A 9,466-nucleotide genomic window follows, 5' to 3' on the forward strand; every position below is an offset into this window, starting at 1 on the left:
AAAGGAGAATCAAAAAATTTCTCCAATCTTTGAAAATTCTTGCCTGCATTTCGAGCCAAAGAATCCGTAAGATCTTGCGCAGTTCAAAAAAATATTCCCTCTTTTACCCTTCCTAAAACCCCCAAAATTCACCCTTGTACTGTTATTTTATTTCTTTCTATGTTATTTACTTTTTATTGCATTCTGTTTACCATGCTTTTGAATGGCTATACACGTGCTTTAATGTGTCTATCTACATTGTATTGCCTCTAAAAGTAATGAAAATACATGGAGCTTTTGATTTCTACTTGTCTTTTGGGAGATACTAGAATTGTATTACATCTGTTGTTAGGACTTGATTTATCTTTTCTGCAATTTCATAAATGCATAAATATTAAGGTAAGAACAACAATCTGAAGTGTACAGTGAAAGGTCAAGAAGTAAATGTCATATGAAGTAAAATGCCAAATTAATTACTACCATTTCATGTATTCATTGAAGCTTAGACCCGTCCAAAACGGTTACTATACATTCATTCCTAATCGTACATGTGAGACAAATCAATTGTCATATTTCAATTGATTATTAATCATACTATGTTGACTAGTAATCGCTTGAACATGTTAATTATTTGTTTCACTTACGATTAGTAATGTGAGTATTTCAACCATTCTTGGATTGTCCAATGTGGACAGTTCAGGAAGTTGTATTTACATTGTTGTCATCATTCACGTTTTATCAATTGTCATTATATATTTCGAGCGCGTCTCTACTTGTGTTCTTTGGGTGCATAGTGGGGTGTCGTGACAATTAAATTTATAATGACTACAACGAAGGAATTTGAGCAATTGATCGCAATGTAAATGCAACATTCCTGAATGGGATAGGATCCGTACCCTTTAGAGTATGATGGTTGATTATAGGATTCACGATGCATGCAAGATAAACAGTATGAGAATATAATGAACACCATTTACTTCAACATATTATAGGGTAATTAACGAACATGGATAAGAGTTGGATGAATGCTCGGGGTAAGTTTTGGCCAGAATACGTGAAAGAGGTACATGATTTCATAGAGTTCACGCGTCCTCGTGTAAACAGAGCCAGTAGAATAAGGTGTCCTTTGCAAGAAATGCCAAAACATAACATTCAAAAACATTAAGCTGGTCCATTCACATTTGTTAGACTTTGGAATGGAGAAAACGTACACAAGATGGGTGTTCCACGGTGAAGATTACGCAGTTCAGACTGATAATTTAAATGACGTTGAAGATGAGGGGGCAAATATAGTAGGTGGTGATACACGTTATGAAGGGTTAATCGAAATGTTAGGTGAATTGCAAAGGGGGATTGCAGTGGACACGAGTGATGTCAGTGTGTCGCGTACTGGTGATGAAATTACTTCTGCGGGTAGCATACATTGCGATCCTAGTACGTTAAATCGACTTAGTAAACCATTTGCTAATCTCATGAGGGATGCAAGGGTGCCCCTATATGCAAACTGAAAAAAGTTCTCAAAATTAGAGTTTCTGATAAAGTTGCTTCATGCAAGGAAAATGCATGAGTTATCTCAGAGCGCATTCAACATGCATTTAAGCCTCATTAAGGTAGCACTGTCGGAGGGTGAAACACTTCCCAAGTCTTTTTATAAGGCGAAGACATACCTGCGTGAATTGGGTCTCAGTTATACTGTAATACATGCGTGTAGGTATGATTGTGCACTCTTTTATGGTGAACATGAAAATGCGAATGAGTGCCCATAATGTGGTGAACCGAGGTATAGAACTAATCATAAGAAAGGTAAAAAGATTCCTAAAAAAGTTTTGCGATATTGTTCATTAATCCCGCGGCTGCAACGATTGTATATGTGCGAAAAGACTGCTACAGATATGAGGTGGCATCAATAGAAACGTCTTCAAGATGGAGACACCCTTAGCCATCCAGCGGACTCCGAATCTTGGGCCGAATTTGATAAAATGCATCCATGGTTTGCTAGTGATCCTCGCAACATCAGACTTGGCCTTGCTTTAGATGGGTTCAATCCTTTTGGTAACATGACCAACCCATATAGCATGTGGCCAGTTATGATGATGTCATACAATATGTTGCCATGACGATGTATGAAAGAACCTTTCATTTATGTCTCTACTGATTCCCAGACCGAGAGCACCTGGTAATGATATTGATGTGTACCTGCGTCCGTTAATTGATGAGTTGAAAGAATTATGGGAAAAAGGAGTGGAGACATTCAATGTGCAAACCGAGACAACATTTCGGATGCATGCTACAGTCTTGTGGACAATTAATGATTTCCCTGCATATGGCAATCTGTCATCTTGGAGCACAAAAGGTTACTTAGCATGCCCAGTATGTAATAAGGATGTTGGGTCCTTATCCTTGAAGCATGGACGCAAGTTGTGCTTTATGTGTCATCGCCGTTTTCTACGAACTGGACATCCTTGGAGGACACGTGGCGTCAGAAGCTTCAATGGAAAACTTGAACGAAGGTCGCCAACAAAGCAGCTAAGTAGAGAAGAGATATTAAACCAACTAAGGTTTATCTAAGATGTGAAATTTGGGAAACCACCGACCAGTAGAAAAAGAAAATGCGCTGAGTGGGAGTTGAATTGGACAAAGAGAAGCATCTTCTTCGAGTTGCCATATTGGAAAGATCTTCTACTACGCCATAACTTGGATGTCATGCACATTGAAGAGAACATTTGTGAGAATGTCATTGGTACACTGCTTGATATAATGGGAAGACAAAGGACACCGCAAATGCTCGCCGAGATATGGAAGACATGGGAATACGACCTGACCTGCACCTGTTTCGTGATAGGGACAAAATTCTGATGCCATCAGCTTGTTACACATTCTCAAAGGATGAGAAGAATAAATTTTTAACTAGTTGAAATCAGTGAAGTTCCCCGATGGATATGCATCGAACATAGCTTGATGCATAAACACGAAGGAAGGGAAGATGTTAGGAATGAAAAGTCATGACTGTCACGTCCTTCTACAATGGGTTCTACCCATTTTCCTTCGTGGACACTTGACTGAAGATGTTCGCTCAGTGCTGATTGAGTTAGGAATCTTTTTTCAGCAGTTGTGCTAAAAAAAATTAAGCGTAAACGTACTTGAACGGTTAAAGGATGACATCGTGATCATACTATGCAAGCTGGAGAAAATTTTTCCACCAGCATTCTTCGATGTGATGGTCCACCTAGCTGTCCATTTACCAAGGGAGGCCATAATTGGAGGACCGGTTCAATATCGTTGGATGTATCCTATTAAGAGGTAAAGTCCTACTGAGTTCAAACATGTCATATTTTCAAAAATACCCATTAACCCACAAGTCCAATTCCACTTCATTCTCTCCTTCCCCTTGATTACACTACCTTATATTCTCCTTGTCAACAAATGGAAACTATTCCACTGTTCTCTGCTATTTATATTCTGAATTTAAGATATGGTTGGCATGTATTACTGTCGTGAATATGCTACATGGTTGCATGCTAGTCTAGAATGCCTCCTGCATGACGGATGTAGTTGATGTGTATTGCATGCTGGTAGTGGATATAGGTTCTCGTGCGCCTTCAACTTGTTATAAATGCTCTATTTGAACCTATCAGGTGTAGGTTTTATGGGAAAACGTCCAATTTACAGATGACATGTTGCCAAAATTGCATTAAAATTTGGCCAAACAAAAAGAAAAGATAGGCTTAGTCGTTTAATGTTAAAATATTTTTGAAAGGATGAGTGAATCTTAGGAATCATAATAAATAAGGCAATGTAGACTTAGTTAATTTAGAACGGACATTCATTAGAGATTCCAATCCATATTGGTGGTTCACAAAAGCATTAGATAAACAACCCCCTGTCCAATTCCTCCATGTAACACCTGATCCCTTCCTCAAAGGCACTCTATCCAAGAACTCACAACTAGCTCAATCACACGTCTTTTCAAAATCAGAAAATCTAATTTGAACATAATGCCCTTTTTCTCTGCACGATGAACATCCTACCACTTAAATGTCTACTAAAAATAACATACACAATCTGCCTCTCTCACACAAAAAACACTTTGTGCAAAAGAAATAGTATTACTAAGGAGGAGGTTAGACTTCACGTTCAGAGTCTAATACTCCAAACTTCAAGGTAATATGAACAATATAGGAATAATTGGGATTTGGATGAGATTTGGAAACAATATAGGAATAATTGGGAGTTGTATCATTAAACTTGAAAGTAATATGAACTTTGCAATTTTATAAGGTATATTTATTTTTTACATTGGATTTATAATTATGTAGGTTTTTCCTTAGATTTTGCCGTCATTGAGAAGTGTTTGTTAATTAACTTTTAGGTCTACTTTTGATAATTTCTATTTTTGATAGTGGGCATATCATTTGTAGTGTGTATACAATGAATGGAGGGGCTTTATCTAGTTTACCCAGAGTTTCTTTTCACAATTGATTTGAAATGTGATAAGCCTGCCCATGTAGACAAAATGAATTTTAGCCTTTCATCTGATAGGTTGTCGCTTATAGTTAAGGTATGATTTAAATATTAATTTTATTTCGCATGAATCTTGATGCCCTTCTTGCAGTCATTGCATCCACAAGGCAAGATTTAACATAAATAAAATTAATATTTAAATCACACCTTAACTATAAGCGACAACCTATCAGATGAAAGGCTAAAATTTATTTTGTCTACATGGGCAGGCTTATCACATTTCAATTCAATTGTGAAAACAAACTCCGAGTAAACTAGATAAAGAATCATTGATGCAACCACCACCATCCACGACCTCGTCATTCTCTGTCATCCATAACCGCATTGCAGCTAGAGATGGGTATATATCTAACTTCAGTTTAATACATGATTTAACTTTTGGACGGCATGCTTGGATTGGCATATCTTATGAACTGCATGCTAGTAGTGGACATTAGGGCTGCATGCTTGATTGGAACGCCACACATACCATGGCTGATGCAATGATGTGTATTGCCTGTTGGTAGATACTTTAAGGTTGTTGCATGTACGTTTTAATCTAAATGACATCTATATGATGCAAAAATATTGTGAATTGCATGTTTTTGTGACTTGCAAGTTAGGGAAATGTTCTATTTATAGACGGCATGTTGCCAAAAATTTGTTCAAAATTTTAGGGAAAGGAAAGAAAAATTCATGAGTCTAATTTTGGACTATATGATATAATTTTTCGTTGATTTCTTGCTTGCTTGGTGGTTATGCCAATTTTGGTTGGAGTCTGTTATTTATGTTTTAAGGTTTAAGTTTAATTTATATACAACCGAAAATTAATTGTTAATTGCCAAAAAATGAGATTAAAAGTAATATAGGGTCCATCAGAATGGATGGAACACTAGAGGAAGTGGCATTGTTTCCCATGCAAGTCTGTAGAAATTTGTTTCCCATTTTGCTTGTTGGTTCCTTCCTCCCACTCATTTTAGTGTAGCTAATGGCAATAGGGTTTGATTTTGGGAGGATGCTTGGCCTGGTTACAGTCGTTCGAGTAGATGATACTTCATCTTCTTAAGATTTCCACTCTTCACAATGCACGTATCATCTTTTTCTTTTCTTTGGAGAGGAGCTCTCTTTCTTGTGATTTTCATTTTATAGTGAATCTTATACCAACTGTGTTTACTCTCTATGAAATATTGTTTATGGGGATAATCCATTATATTCTGATATATGTGTTTTATGAGATGCATGAACACGTTACATTATTTAATGTTTATTATATAAAGCTCCTGTGCACTCGCAAAATTAATTACTAGTTGGATTATTGTAAACTGTTTAATGTAAACACCTAGGTTTGGAGTATCTCTATGGAAAATGTCATATTTACAGGAGAAATGCTGCCAAAATTTTTCAAAAAGCATATACTAATTTTTTATATTTTCTTAATTAATTTGTAGGGTTTGCGGTTGTGACAACGTCAGGACGATGCAGTCGAAAACTTTCTTTGTTATCTAAACAGATTAAATGTATTTGAATTTGAATTTATATAATGTATTTATATTTAAATTTGAATTTGTATAACATAATTGTAATTTAATTTGAATTAGAATTTTTAATAATTTATGAATTTTATTGCAATTATGAATGTATAAGAAAATATCATTTAATTACAGAAATTAATAATTGGAAACAAAATTAATTTCACTAATAATTATCTAATTTAAGTATTAGTGACGGTTTCAAAATCATCACTAATACCCCTTTTAAAAAGTTTTAGTGAAAGAATTCAAATCGTCACTAATAATAGCAATGCAGAGCAATAATGACGATTTTAAAACCGTCACTAATACTAGAACATTACTGACGGCTTAACAATCGTCACTGATAGAGTAATAGTGACGATTTTAAAACCATCACTAATAATAGAGCAATAGTGATGGTTCTAAAACCGTCACTAATAACAAAGCAATAGTGATGGTTCTGAAACCGTCACTAATAATAGAGCATTAGTAACGGTTTCATGACCGTCACTAATAATGCAACAATAGTGACGGTTTCATGACCGTCACTAATAATGCAGTAATAGTGATGATTTTTAAACCGTCACTAATACTATGGCTTTAATGACGATTCTTGGTCGATCCGGTGTAGAAACTATAGTGATGGGCTTAGGTTTTTAGTGACGGTTTTAATCCGTCACTAATACTTTACTATTAGTGACGGTTTGGAATATTTGTCACTAATAATTATTAGTAACAGCTGGTATAGTGACTACTATAAATTCGTCACTAATAATCGTAAAACTGTCACTAATACTATTAGAGACGATTTTTTGGGTATTAGTGACGGTTTAAATCCATCACTAATAATATCTTTTTTTGTAGTGAATGTCAAATGTCTTAAGAAGTCTTTATGTAAGTGCTTTATATTTTAAATATCGTTTGAAATATTTTTGAAACTCATTAGGATGCATCATAGACTTAGAGACCAGTTTTTTAAAAACCCTGGAAAATGATTTTGAAAAACTACATTTGAGTCTTTCAAATAACAAGGGTTTAAAAATAAAAAAATGAAATTTTTTCAAAAAATGAAACTGATCAGCCGACTGACAAAAACATCAAGTTGAATATTTGTCCAGCCGACTGACACTTTTAAACTGTAATTCATCAGCCGACTGACATGAGAGCTTGTCCAACCGACTAACATTTTGAACTAAGATCAGTCAGCCAACTGACAAGCCCAGCTGACTGACACTTTTGAGTTGTATTCAGTCAGCCGACTGACAAATCAATGGAATAAAATTCTAGCAGATGGAAATGTCTCAACTGCCTCTCCAGCCGACTGACCCTGTGTAAAATGCTTACCTAGTCACTTGTCTAGCCGACTGACTTTACGAGATTTTAAATTTTGAACTTTAATAAGAAAATTCTAAAAATTAGTTTTTCAAATATTAACGTCATAAAAACTTGGTGGACACTCCGAGTAACTTGTGAAATAATGAAACTCATCCTAAAAAGTCTATAAATACTCCTTTAAACCCAAGAAATCAAATCACCAAGCAATCACACAACATTCAAGCATTCAATTTTCAATCTCTCACAAAGCTCTTTCTTGCTCACACTCCATCTGGGAAAATTCATCTGAATTGCTACTAATTCATAAGCCTATGGTTCTAACACTGAGTTTTCTTAATCACTAAAGAACCCTTGATGATCTCCTATCTTGAGCTTCAATTCTATTTCATCTTAATATTTAAATTCTTGAAATACATAGTGCTAAATTTGTACTAATCTGCTCTATTTTGAGAGTGTACTTGTACGTAGCATTTACTTCGTATTTCTTGTAGTTCTTGGATGATTCAAGGTGTTTGGATCGTTGACCAAGCGTGGAGTATCGCTTGGAGAGGTGATTACTCTAGCCTATTGAAGGAGTTCCCAAGCGCGAAGTATCGCTTAGAGAGGTGCAGCTTTAGCCTATTGAAGGAGTGTGTAACGATTTTATTCCACCTGGAAAGGAACTGGTTTAGTGAATCTTTTGGTGGTTTGCCAAAGGCGAGGACATAGACTGAGGATAAGACGAACCTCATAAAAAACCTGGTGTCACTCTCTTTCCTTTACTCTCTTTAATTTCCAGCAAACATATAAACTGTGTGGATGATTTTATTTATTAATTATATAAACTACGTAATTTGGAAATTAAGTAAACTCAAGTTGAATTTGATTTGGGATTGTAGAAACTGAAAGAGAGTACGTTGGTTGATCAATACTTTGCGGAAACCTCAAAGGGAGTACGTTGATTGGTTAACACCCAAAGATAAATTAATTAAGAGTTTATTTAAATTCTAAGTTGTTGGGAATTTAAGTTGTGGTTTGCATTGAAGAAACAAATTTCATTACTACATGGCTTATATCAAATTTACATACACAGTGCTATTAACAAAAGCTTAAAGTTGAATATTGAATTTTGTGGATTGAACACTTTGGTTGATTAATTGGCTTAATGTTTAAGTTTTGATTTACTTAAGTTGTGTTGTGATTTGTTGTGGATTGAATAAAGAACTAATGATTGATTATGTGATTGCTGAAATAAAAAGAGGTTAAGGATTCTTGAAAAGAATTAAAAGAAAGTTTTTAAAACCAATTCAGCTCCCTCTTGGGACTACACCTTAGTTTTTAATTGGTATTAGAGAGAGGTTATAACAAATACTAACAAGTAGTTATATAAAGATCGAGATGGCACACTTAGGTGTAACTCCCTTTGGAGAGGGTCAATCCTCAACTAGGCCACCCGTCTTTTGTGGTTTAAATTATATATTTTGGAAACAAAGGATGAGAATCTATCTACAAACAATGGATTAGAAAGCATGGAAGGTTGTCACACATGGTGACCTTATCCCCACTAAAATTGTAGATGGTAAAGAAGTACGCAAAGAAGAAAAAGAATGGACTGACCATGACCGTAAGATGCTACAAATAAATTCTAGCGCTATGAATGCATTATATTGTGCCCTTGATATTAATGAATTTAATAGGGTTATGGCATGTAAATCAACAAAAGAAATTTGGAATAAATTAGAAGTAACCTATGAAGGTACTATTGATGTAAGGGATAATCGAATCAATATGCTCGCTAGCGAGTATGAAGTTTTTATAATGAACCCGGATGAATCCATCATTAGCATGTACACTAGGTTCACCTACATAATAAAATCCCTAAATTTATTAGGGAAAACTTACACCACCTATGAGATGATCCGAAAAATTCTTAGAGAGCTGCCACCTATATGGGAACAAAAAGACACTGCAATAACCAAAGGAAGAAATTTGAAAAACACCTCCTTAGATAAACTTATAGGTTCTCTCCTCACATATGAAATGACAATAAATGAAAGAAGTGGAAAAATTAAAGCCCAAAAATCTATAGCCTTCAAAGTTTCAAAAGAAAGCTTTAGTAGTGAAGATGAAGAGGATGAACTAGCCTTCATATCTAAGAAACT

Source organism: Malania oleifera, chromosome 9 (genome assembly GCF_029873635.1).
Source record: "Malania oleifera isolate guangnan ecotype guangnan chromosome 9, ASM2987363v1, whole genome shotgun sequence".
NCBI classification, from domain to species: domain Eukaryota; kingdom Viridiplantae; phylum Streptophyta; class Magnoliopsida; order Santalales; family Ximeniaceae; genus Malania; species Malania oleifera.